The following is a 13826-nucleotide window of genomic DNA, read 5'->3' on the forward strand; positions in this document are numbered from 1 at the left end:
CCCAAATTCCCCATGCCCTGAGAGAAGTTGGGTGATGAAGTAATCCACTTCCCTGAACCCCCTCCCAAGCCATGGCTCCAGATGAGATGATGAGATTAACTTTCTCCCATCCATTCTGCCTGCCACTCATCTGTTCTCTTCTTCCTGGCCTCCACTTTCGGCATGCCATCATAAACTCATTTGAGTTCCAGCGCCCGGAGGTGGATTGGTGGAACTCCAACGATCACCTCCACTGCTACACCCAATAGGGTCCGTTAGGATGAGGTAATTCGCATGTTTGCACAGTGCTGTAGGGAAGCCATCCTTGTTACATTACGCTTCACCCCCGGCACATCTACCATACCGGAACCACGTTCAACATTATGGAGGTAGCTGTGGACTTCATCACTCTTCTACTCGCCCGTTGCCCTGTCTTTGCTGTCATTATCTTCCCCAAGTCTGCTCTGGTGTCCTAAAGCATATGGCTGTCCACCTAAAGCTGCCTCCGCAGCTTCTGTCGTCCCGCTAGAGTTACCACCACAGACTTGTGTGGGGCTAGTTTTAAGTCCTTTTCCTGAAGCTATGCACTTATTCTCTCCACTGCATCATTGGCAGTCCTCTCAACCAAGTCCTCAGTGCATTCTGATACCAACAGGGCCAGATCGTCAGCGTATGTAACCACCTGTGTATTTCCTGGAAGTTCCATTCTTAGGAGGCCGTCATACACCACGCTCCACATCAACAGTAGTTCCGGGCTCTTCTTCATTAATTCTTAACGCACCCAATTATAGCTCTTCTAACGAGAAGCGTAGTACATGGCCTCCGTATATTCTTGTCCATTCTTCTTCAGTGGCTCTGTGACTAAAGACGATATAGCTCTATTCATCTGATCCCGTGAGGCCTTTTCCTCATGGGGAGGCCTCTGAACCTGGGGAGGCCTTTTCTTCATGACAAGTTGACAATTTCTTCATGACAAGTTGACAATTTCTTCATGACAATGTGGTACGCTTTCCCCTAGGGTCACCATCCAGGTCATTCACAAACCACTGCCAGGCCTCAGCTTTGGCCAACCTAATAACATCTCTCAGTCTTCCCTTCATGATCTTATATTTTGCCTTCAGCCCTGCCAGTGCTTCAAGTCCAATTGCAGAGCGCCTGGTTGCTCTCAGTAGTGTCCACTGTTTCCTCTGGGATTCTCTTCTGAGAGACACTATGTCGGCTGACCACCAGTAGACCTGCCTGTGTGGCTGCCATCCGCTCTGCGCTGCTTGTCTGCATTTATCCATCATCGATATCAGTCTTTCCTGGATCAGGGGTTGGGCATTTCCCATGTCCTCAATTGTTTCATCCACCACTCTTTGCAACTGTGATTCTGATGACTTCCATCACTGCGGAAGCATCTGTTGTCGTGGATGTTCATCGCTGATCACAAAGACAATCACCCTGTGGTTGCTGGCGAACTCCTCCTCGCTTACCTCCCATTTCTCTACCAGAGGGGCCAGCCAGCCCTTCAGAGGTAGAAGTTATATTTAGGACCAACCTGTTTCCTCTTCTCACGAATGTCGAGACATGGGCTCGTTGAGGACTATCAGCTCTAGCAATGTTAGAAAATTTGCTAGTTCGTAGCCCTTGCCAATGGACCTCAGACCCCCAAGGCATACAAACTGTGTTGTTGAACTTAAAACTGGAATATCAGATGTTTGATATTTCAGTCTTAGTTTTACTGGTATAACTAGTAGCAATATTTATGCATGTTAATCTTTTATTTTTACACAGAATAAATGGATACCATATATAAGATTAAAAAAAAATGTATACCCATTTTATGAATGCTGGCTAAACTCAAATACTGTCTTCCTAAAATTTAGCGTATAATTTTGATTGTCATCCAAATATTGACCTTTATCCAATGGAAGCTCTGTATTTTTCCTATTATTGATTTTTCTGTTGAGAAAACATTTTTAAATATATAGTCATGATACTGGTTGAGATAACACATTTAAAACTTTTCTCTTTTCTTCTGTATTTTGTTTCCTTCTGATCTCGAGAAACCTTTGTTTAAATTTGTATTACCAAAGACCAGTTACCAAAAATTTAAAAAAAATAGTACAAAAATTATTCTTTCTCATATCTTACAAGGACAGTAATACTGGTTTTAGACCATAAGGAGACTTACAGAATTTTTTTTTTTTTTTTTATTGTACAAAACATTGCATTGTAGTAATAGTTGGCCGATAGATAGTTTTGCATTTCATGAGTTTCTCTTTTTTTCTGTTTGACTTTTTTCATATAGTTCTGAAAATGGTATATAGAATTATTTATAAAAAAAATGATTTATTGTTAAAATCAACTTACCTACATAAATATATTACTAAAATGTTTCATAATAAGTTACCATTCTCAAATATTCTTCCCTAAAGGAACTCCTTGAATCCACTATGTATTTATTTGTGTTTTGGTGTGTTTTTTTAATATTTATTTGAATTTGATTGAAGCATTATAAGATATTGATATTACATTATACTATTATAATATATTGTTTTTCTGGTTTTATATGTGTGATTTATATGTTTTCCTTTATGTATGTATATAAATTTTGTTAAGGCCATTCATAAATTTTTTCTTTTATAATTTCTGAACCTCATCTCCCTTGTTACAGTCATTAAAAAATAGGGTAAAATCAGAATTTTGATTTCTTAAAATAAAATTATTGTTACATTTATTCTTTAAATTAGGTGCATTATAAAATACCATTGAAATTTTTTTTTTTTATTTTATTCGTCATAAAATCTATTCAAAATGTATCGCAGTTTCACTCTCTATAAGGTAACTATCTAATTTGTTATGTCTCAGAAGGATTCTTAATGTTTAAAAGATGTTTGATGCATTTACAGTAAGTACTCATTTAATATTGTAGTTACGTAATAATAATACTGTTTTTTTTAAATAGCAATGTTAATCAGATCACGTTTCTTTATAAAAAAAGGAAGCCTGTTATTTTTATATTTTAATTATATTATAATTCTTTTATTATAAAACTTATTTAATATAAGATTTCAAAATTAGTTAACTGATTTACTGTCTGCATTTCTTTTAAGAAGATTTTTATCTTGATTAGTAAATTTTTTTTCTAATGAAATTGTCATAATTTTTTAAGTCATAATTAAGTACAATTATCTACCTTTCTTAGATTTATCATAATTAAATTATGTGGTGACACGTTTCTGATATATTACAGTGAGTTTTGAAAATGGAATATATCTAATATGCATCAACATGTGATTTAATTATGATAAAGCCGAGAAAGGTAGATAATTTTATTCAATAAAAAAAAGTAATACTTTGTTAAACATTAAAATGATGTTCTTTTGTAATATTTTTGTCAAATTGGTAAATGACACTTAACTGAGAATGAGTACAGTTCTAACCATTACAATTTGAAATATAATTCAAAATTAAAGATCTGATCAAATTTTGTTTGTTGATTTTCAATCAAAAACTTTGGAACCCATCAAGTTTTAATTTTTCTAAAGCCAAGATGATCAGTGATAATGGATTGAGCACTCCCATAGCTGATACTCACTTCTGAAGCAGTTTCTTCAACAGTGAACTGGTGATTACTTTTGATGCTCTTGAATGGCACGGATGTTGTCAGCTGTGAGAATTGACCTTGGGCATCAATCATAACTTTAATTTTCTACACTTTCTTGCCCACTTTTAAATTGTCTACCTTTAAACAAGTTAAACTTTCTACAGGTTTAATGCTGTCTCATTAATTAAAATCGTTATACATTGTGCAACAGATGATGGAATCTCTTACTTACACATGGTTGTACAGACAAAATTACCAACCAAATTGGTTGGTAATTTTTTCCTTTTTATTTTGTGTTAATTCTTTATATTTTCAACAGTATGTATTAAATCTAAATAAGGAGAGTTCTGTAAATCATCAGTTGTTTTTTATATATGCTATTTTTTTTTCTCTTATATTGCTGATTTTTACCTACTACACTTCCTTCCATTACTAAATTATTAATTAAACCCCCATTTTACTTTCTTCTTTTTTTCATAGCCATATAACATTGTATCCTATAAAAAATATATTTTTAAACATTTCTTTCTAATTCTTAACTATATATTTGATATTGGTAAATACTTTTCGTAAAAATACTCTCCTTCCTTCAGTTAACTTGCTTGTACAAAAAAATTATTTACTTTCTGCCTTAATGTACTACTATATCATACACACTCGGTTGTGTATGATAAATAAATTTTATAAATTTCAGTCTTTGTCTTCTCTTATTTTTAAATTTATTTCTGATCATATTAACAATTTTTCAATTGTAAACTATATCAGAACACTAAAAATAAACTACTTGTTCATACAAAAAATATTATTTTAAAAACATTTTATTAACGTCAAATACATGAAATTCTCTAATGAAAGTGTAGATATATAATTTTTTAAATCTATTAAATCGATTTCTGTTAAAACACTATTGTGAAAATATATTAACTATATTTTTTTGTTTAACTTAAAAGATATTGTTTAATACAAATGTGTAGTATTTTACATCTTTGGCTAAAAATCTGGTAAAGTACTGATTAAAAAAATTTTTCAAATAGTTGATCATGGTATATAAAAACTCTACAACATTCTCGTATGAATAAAAAATAATTTTCAATGATATTTTGCTCCCCCTCGCTATTTTGTGTTGTAATTTATGATTGGCCCCCTCTTTAATGGACATTAGATATTTATTTTCATGTAAAATGGTTGCCTAAAATATTGTGATATTTTCATTAAAACTAATAGTTAATTGAAGTAGACATATTATTGTTATTAGTTATTTTTGTAATGGTACAAGTTGTATTTGTTAAAATAGATATTGAATTGCGTTATATAATATTGTTCAGTGTTGTGTGAATAATTTATATTTAGGTTTACAATTTGAATATTAATTTTTTTTTTATACATGTTTTATCGAATATTAATATACCAGAGATGCCTAAATTATTTACAGCTTACATAAAGTTTCATTATACTAAATATTATTATATTATGGAATACCTACAATTAAGTAATAATTTAGAGATATCTCAGTAAAATTTTGAATCTGTTTTGTATTAAATGAATTCATTCAAAAAAAGTTAGTTACCAATTTTTGTTCATTTTTTTAAATGTTAACTATTAAATAGAACTATTATTACGTAATGATAAGTTATGAAAAAAGCAAAAACAAATGAACTTAGTAGAATAGTTTAATAAATTACACCCTGGAACTCAAATATAACAATTTTGTTAAAATTAAATCAAGTAAAATACATACAGTTAACAATATTTGTGATTTTTGAGATATCGAGATATAAATATGTGCATTTTAATCACTTGTGTTATAAGTAATAGTACATTATGCAACAAGCCTGTAATGGTAGCTATTAATGCAAGAGTTTACGAAAGTTTATGATACGAGCCTTGGCAAGTGTCATAAACTTCACAATAGTGCATTAATGGCGTAATCCACCAGGTCGGTCTAATGGTGAAAACGTGTCTTCCCAAATCAGCTGATTTGGAAGTCGAGAATTCCAGCGTTCAAGTCCTAGTAAAGCCGGTTACTTTTATATGGATTTGAATACTAGATCATGGATACCGGTGTTCATTGGTGGTTGGGTTTCAATTAAACACACATCTCAGGAATGGTCGACCTGAGACTGTACAAGACTACACTTCACTTACACTCATACATATCATCCTCATTTATCCTCTGAACTAATATCTGAATGGTAATTCCTGGAGGTTAAACAGGAAAAAGAAAGAAAAAAGTGCATTAATGCCCATTATAGTGTTGCACACCATATTTTTTCTATGGCTGAGAAAATATTGGGATTATTGATTTAAATCAATGATAGAATACATTGTTTATGGAATTTTTTTTTTTAATTTTTCAAAAATTTCATGAAACAATAGATTTCTGTGGCAATAGGTTACAAATATGTGGCAATTAGTCATAAATTCTGCTTTTTCTTTAATATTGATCTCGGTGTTAAAGATATTTCTTCCTCGGAATCTGACATAATTAAAAAAAAACGAATAAACAGTTTAATGAAGAAACTTAAAAAACCTGTTGGTGTATATTCAAATTAACCTCTGCTTGCTAACTACTAATCGAATTAAAATTCAAGTAAAAAAATGAAAACTTTTGACTGGTTGAACATTTTTAACATAATGAAAATCTGTTGCATAATGACTGTATTATGATACAGATCCAGCCATGTAATTCAAACGTAATACAACCGTAGAAAAAATAAATTAATCTATTGTAATAAATAATGTTTATTATGTAAAACTGGTTAAATCCTTTATATTACTTATACATAGATTTATTACATACTCAATAATTATTCAAACAAAAATTTGTTTTTTGTTTCAAATAGTATATATAACTTTTTATAACTAAAATTTTTTTCATCTTGTTTATTTTAAAAATATACAGTATATATATTTCTGTAAAAATGTTGATGATGAAATCAATAAAATTAGAATTTTATTAGATTAAAAGTAATTTATATTACTTGTTCGGATTACCAAGAAGTTTGGATTGCTGGAAGTTTACTATACTGAATATCAAAGTGTGTAAAATAAAATGTATTTTTGATGTTAAGTTTCAGGAACAATCGAGATATAATTTTAACCAAGGTAAATTATATTTTTAAATCTCAGGAATCCAAATTTTGATGTAAAATAACATTTTTTATACATCATTTCATATTATTATTATTAATCAAATTATAATTTTAAAATATTAGTAACTATGATTACTTTACAATAATTTGTGTACTTTTAATTGAAATATTTATAATTTGTTATCTTTTAAAATTTGTAAAAATGTAAGTTTTGAAACAGATTAAGTTTTTTCATACTTGTACATTGAGAGATATCTCTATATTAAAGTATTAGGATTTATAAAAGTTTTGTTAATTATAGTAAAATGTTTTGTAATTTGATAAAAAAAAAAAAAAAAAATGTTGACTATTAAAATTTCATGTTTATTGTACCTTTTTCTTATTTATTTTCATTACCATTTTATTATTTCTGTAACCAAAAATGGAAGCCATTTAATATTTTTCAGTATTAGTTTCAAAATTCACCTGCAGTTCACCACAATAGCAGTCTCATACCAAAAAATAGATCACTTTGCGGTAAGAGAATTTGCAAAATTTCATTTACTTCTCTGGAAAATATTGCTGGAATAGCTATATTATAGGGGAAAGTATTGTTATGTCAAAAATGGAGGTATCGTATTTTTTGCTAATCATTATGTTTTAGGGTCCAAGGTAGTTCATCTAGACAAAAAAAAAACAACATATATATATATATATATGTTGTGTGTGTGTGTGTGTGTCGCAATGCTTTTGACCTTGAATCTCAGAATTGATCAAACCGATTTTCTTCAAATTTGTCCCAAATATTTCTATATATGGGGCATTGATCTGATTAGTTTTTTCTTCAGAATTTGTTAAAGGGATAGGAAGATGTCACAAAAAAAAACCAATTTCAACTTTCTTCAGAAGCACATTAGAGAAAACTTTATTAAGGTGAATTTGTTACCTACATTGGGTGTATGAATATTCAACAAAAAAATTTCAAAATGTTAACCCCCACGTCTTAAAATTGAAATATATGTTTTTTGTTCTTTTGCTTTATCTCTTTTTAGTTTAAAATACTTTTCAACAATTTTTTAAAAGTTATATACTTCATTTATATAGGTATAAAGAAATGTCTATTACTTTTTTAAACTGTAGACCCTGGATATAAAATTCAGAAATGTTTTTATGAAAATTCTCTTTTTCTTATTTTAGCTTTATCTTTATTGAAGGAGGTATTAGATTTAGAGAAAAATTTACGTAAGCAAATTTGTGAAGCTTAACTTATATATGAATATTTTTATAAAAGTTTTTCTTAGAATTTATTACCCATCTTTAAAAAAATACATATTCTGTTTTTTTTTCTTGTATTTTTTCGCTTTAACTGTTAATTATTATTATTAAACTTTTTTTCTATTTTTATTCATTAGTTAAAGGGCTAAAGTAACTATGGCACCTATTTTATATTCTGTTCCCAAAATGAGAAACAATTTTTTTCATTACTTTCATAAAAGTTATACTGTATTTTTGAACAATTCTTTTAAATTATTTTTTTTTTTGTTAGAGATAACAAAAAACTCCTACCTAAAATCAAAAAGAAATTTATTTAAAATTTGGGAATTTTGATGCTAAAAGATCTTACTTTGGTATTTATGGCTTACACAGCATAGCTGGGAATGTTATACAATACTTTGCCAGCCTTTTTTTATTATTTCACTCAATTATTCAAGAGATATCGTACACCACTTAAGAAACTAACTGTGAAAATAATTAAATGGCCCTCATTTAGAATTCTTATATCTCAAATTTTTTTTATGACTCATCTTTCCATTTAATATTTTTGAGTCCCCTGTGTTTTTGGGGTGTGGTGGTCGCGCATCAAAATATAAACCTTTTCAAGGTAGGAGTATTTGCTAAATTTCATTTGTGTGTGTGTGTGTGTGTGTGTAGTGGTTGAAAAGTTATTTAAGAATTTTATTTTATTAATGATTATAATTATGAAAATAATAACAAAAACTGAATCCACCAAAGGATAAATAAGAAGGTGGAAAAATTATATGAAAAAAGTAAATTAATATTAAATTTATATGAAAAACGTTTTTAAAGGTATATCAATCTTTTACTTACTGATTATTTTTGTATATTAAGAGTTAAAATTGTAATGGTTGCATATGAATTGACATGAGACAAATCACTTCCAAAATTGACATATGAAAGAATTCTAAGCATTCCAGTCCAAACTTTTTTTTTTTCACCCTACTCCCCTGGGTCGGACATACAATTAAGTAAAGCTCAGCCCAGCGAAGTGTCCTTTTACTCTAAGGGAAGCTCCCCGCTCGCCGGCAGTAAATCCGGCACGACAGTTCAGCCCCCGTGGTCTGATATTTTTTCTGCTCTAATCCCCGGGAGGGAGTAACCAGGCCCGACTATATCGTTCCCGGGTCCCGTACGACGGCTGGGTCTCTGTCTTAATTTTACTCCAGACCTACGCTAGCCCCGGAGTCTCCATCAGTTCGTCGGAATCGGCACACCGACCCTCACGGATTGGGCTGCACGTCTTTCTCTACGCTAAACTTCACGGCGTCTCCCTTCGGCGTCCTTAGCGCGTAATACCTTCATAGCATATGTGTCGAAGGCCCTCCAGTTCTCTGACGAGAACAGCATGAAGGACACCAGGTTTTCGGGTCTTAATCTGTTGATGTCTGCTTGAGTCCCCCAAAGGTTCCATTGTGCACGCATAAATATCGTGTGCTCCTCCGTGTCCTCTCCGTCGCAAAATATGCAGCACGGAGAGTCCCGTCTGCCAAATCGATTGAGGTAATGTTCAAACGTTCCATGGCCGGAGGGCATTTGTGATGTCTAAGACTGTGATTAATCTCCTTGTCTAGGCTGCATCATTTCCAGTCATCCATCTTTCACGCCATGTCTCTATTACATTACCCTCGGCGTCACTCTTCCCCGTGGCATCGTAGCAAAGCCCTCGCACTAACTTGCAGGTCAATTGGCAAAGCTGACGCCACACGCACACCGCACTGTACGACGTAGTTCTATAACCCGCCGTAACACCCAATAACGTACGCCTGTGGACTCTCTGTAGACGTATCCGGTTCCTCATGACCCTCATTGCTCCACCCCAAACCGGGACGGCATATAACAACGCTGAAGTTATCAATGACATGATTAATAACTCGGATGCACATAAGACAGTTTGCACCTCTCTTCCACGTTAGGAAATATCTTATACGTATGCCTCCCAACTATGGAGCGGTCCTGCCACACCGCATAAGTCGTTGCCTCAATCTCACCGGCCCGAGCAGACGTATAATCTCCAGCCCGTCCAAGATCCCTCAACGCCTTACGTTCTTCCACCAACAAATCCAAGGGCTTCACTCCAGCAATCACATTCAGTGCATCGCCCAAAACAGTCCTGTATGCCCGATTCACCAATATCAATAACGTCCGTTGATACCTCCGCAACAACCTCCTTGTACTACTCCATCGCAAGCTGCACGACCACACCGAGGAGACATATAAATTAATTGCTTTCGCCATCCCCCTGTATAACGTCAACAGCGTAGAGAACGTATAACCCTATTGGAGCCTTGACACCCGTCTCATTTGCAAGAATTGACTGCCTGCCTTCTTCCCGAGCATGTGTAATGATCTATGTAGGTGCCTCTTTAATCCAACAATACACCAAGATAATTCTGGGACGTAACAAACTGCAATCTAATATCCGCCATTTCCACCACAGGCAAACGATATTGATGAAAACTACTTTTCAAGATCATCAGAGTAGTTTTCGCCGTGCTAAACACCAGCTTATGCTGCAACGCCCATTTCTGCAACAGCTGCATAACAAAATTAGATTTCCTCTCCAACTCCACCCTGGACCTTCCAGATACCAACAGCAGGGCGTCGTCCGCATGTGCCGTCATCACATACCTCGGAGGGAAACGCAGCCGTAACAATGTATTAAACTCCACAGTCCATAGGAAGGGACTTAGTACACTGTCCTGTGGACAACGTTTCGTCAACACCTTCTCCTGCCCCGAAAGGCACACCTTCCGGCCTCTGAAGAAATCCATCACATCTCCAAGCTCCTCTCGATTAAAATTCCTCCTCGACAATTGATAACAGACTGACGACCACCACAAATTGTCGAACGCCCCAGAAATATCAAGGAACACGCCTAAAACATAATTCTCTGGTGTTGTCCCAACAAAGACTTGCATATATGAGGCGGCGTCCAGCGTACCTTTACCGGCCCGAAAGCCGAATTGATTAGCGTGCAACGCATCTTGCGCAGTCATCCGATTCTCTATCCTAGTGCACAAAACCTTCTCAAACAACTTGCCTATGACTGTAAGAAATGTCAGCGGTCTGTAGGACTTAATTTGCAAGGGGTCCTTATCCTGTACTTTGAACAACACATCCATCAATCCCTTCTTCCAAAGCAGCGGGAAACGTTGGCTAAACAGGACCTTATTAAACATAATTGTAAGATCCTACTGCATCACGCCAACCTCAGCCACAGCTCCAAACTAATTCCATCATGCCCAGGGGCCTTGTTACGGTTCATGGAATGTAGGTATAAACTAATCTCTTCATCTGTTATTCTATCGGAAACTGTCTTCAAAACAATTCCATTCAATGTACCACCGCCGAACACGGTGGTGGTACCCAGTCTCATGCGCCTCATCATCATCCGGGAGAAGACCGTTCAACAGCCGTCTATGCACCTCCACCAGATCGGTCACATATTCCCTTCCGTCCTGGAGGGATGAAAACGGAATCCCCCTCTTCAGCTTATGCTGTAGTAGTCGGTAAACCGGGCCCCAAGGATCCAAATTACCTCGGCCCGTAACAAACTTCTCCCAAGAAGACCTCTTCGCCAACGTGATTGAGCCAACATATTCTCTCCGACTGCGCCGATATTGCTGAAGTGCCCGCAAACGGGCATCGTCTCGAGAGCGCCGTATCACCTGTCGACACCTCCGCACCTCACGCTTCTTCTTGTCCAGCTGCCGAGACCACCAACTGACCAAGCGGTCCCTACCAGTACTGCGAGGTATAACCCCTTCAGCAGAAGACAGAATCGCCGTGTTCAGACCCAAGGCGGCCTCCTCAAGTCGCCAAGCCGCAACTCTACGGTGTAGACCAGAGAAGTACTGACTCCACCTTATTCCCCGTAACAGAAATCTGCCAGGTTCCGCATCGTGCACCACGTCATGTCTCCTCAGACCTTCCAGCGACACCTCAAACAGTATCAATCTGTGATCACTAGTCGAATCATCTGACACTCGCCTACAAGTCATCGTCAAGGACTCCTCGAAAACGTGACATCAATATTACTACCAGCCGTGGGCCGTCTAGCCCTCTCCAACCCTCTGTATGTCGTCAACATACCGACTCTATTGTGGACGTCTAAGCCATTCTGAAACATAAAGGTCTCCACCTGATCACTTTTCCGATCGTTTCTGGTAGCATGCCATAACACAGACTTGGAATTTACATCTCCGCCAAAAACAAGCCTCGCCGTCGGAAGTGACTGCAACATCTTATCCCAAGCAGTAGGCTCTCCATATTGAAAATAGGAAGACACCAATACAACATCTCTGCCCATAGAATCATACACCTTAACAGATACATGGTGTCTAGAAGACACCGCTCGTATAAAGAGCGTAGATATAGTATCGCGTACTACCACCGCCGATCGTGGGGCATTTCCCACTGAAAACTTCTTCAGCCACGCCGAAAACAGGACACCTCAGAATCTACAGCATTGGGCTCCTGTAAGAGTAACACATCCGAACGGTGTCTCGACGCCAAGTCTTCCATCTCCACCTGGTGACAATACGAACCCTGCAGGTTAATCTGGCCAATTCTAAGAGTTATGCCGGTGTATCAGCAAATCCCTCGCTCTCTGGTATGCAGGAGACTCGTCACTGCGGCTCAAATGATCAGCAGGTTTCCTCATAGCCTTACAATTCACACAAGTGAGAACACCATCGGCAGCCTTCGTCGGATAATCTTTGGCCACATGGCCCGAAGTGCCACAATACGAGCACACCTCCTGGCTTCTACAAAATTTCGCCACGTGTCCCAGCCCACAACATCTAAAGCAGCGCGTCACTTGGACAAAACTGCGCAGCTTGCACGACTGGAAATCCACAAATACATAACCTTCCTTCTCCAGCCTTCTACGCAACGTGTCTTCACAGTCCAAGACGTAATGGACGTTAGAACTCTCCTTTCATCCAGTCCGAAAAGCAATTTTCACCTTGCTTACAAACTTCTCCGCCGATAAATCCGTATTCTGGCAGCGAACTGCCTCCAAAAACTCCGTCACACTGAGACTACGGGGAACATCATAAACTATCACTCGTGGGGGCTGCTCTCGCGGCCGAACCGATCGTACACCATATTCCTGCAAGTTCTTACTCGAGATCAGTTTCTTCTCCTTATCAGAATTTTCTGCCAATATCCGCAACCCCTTCGGGTTCTCCTTCAGACTCACTATCCTCAACTTATCTTCCCTTGGCCGCATGTCCTCCACCACCTTCTGCTTAAACTCTCGTGGCGATATTGACGGGCACCTGTCCACCAAGACCACTCGAGGAAGACGAGGAGCCGCAACCGCCGCCAAATACTGCTTAGATTCGGTCGCAGACACCCGCGGCATGACTTCACTCTGTCGACTAACAGTTCGTAGCCCATCCACATATCCTTGCAACCTCTCCAATCTCCGAAGACTCTGAACATGCAAATACTTCAGTTTTCTCACTCGCTTTGGTATGTATGGACTGACGAAAAGAATCACTCGCTTTGCTATGGACTGACCGGCCAAAGAATGGACTGACGAACACAAGAGGAATCACAGTGAACAGATGAAAAAGATCTAGGAAGCAATCGACCAATGATTTCCCGCGGCGGTCGAAAGAAAACCAAAACGAATATGAATGAATGAATATGTATCTATACTTGGATAATGTACTGAACAACCTGGTGTTCCTTTATGTACCAGATTTTAGTTAAAATTTAAAAAGGATCCCTCACTTAAAATTAAAAAACATTTGTATAAAAACTATTTTAAATTCAATTTTTTGTTTTTGACCCTGAATATTTGATCAGAATTCATCCAGAATATGTAATCATAAAAATTACTGCCTGGACAAGGTAGAAGAAACCCTCGTTTGAAT

This window comes from Lycorma delicatula, chromosome 11, assembly GCF_047948215.1.
Source record: "Lycorma delicatula isolate Av1 chromosome 11, ASM4794821v1, whole genome shotgun sequence".
In the NCBI taxonomy this organism is placed as follows: Eukaryota; Metazoa; Arthropoda; class Insecta; order Hemiptera; family Fulgoridae; genus Lycorma; species Lycorma delicatula.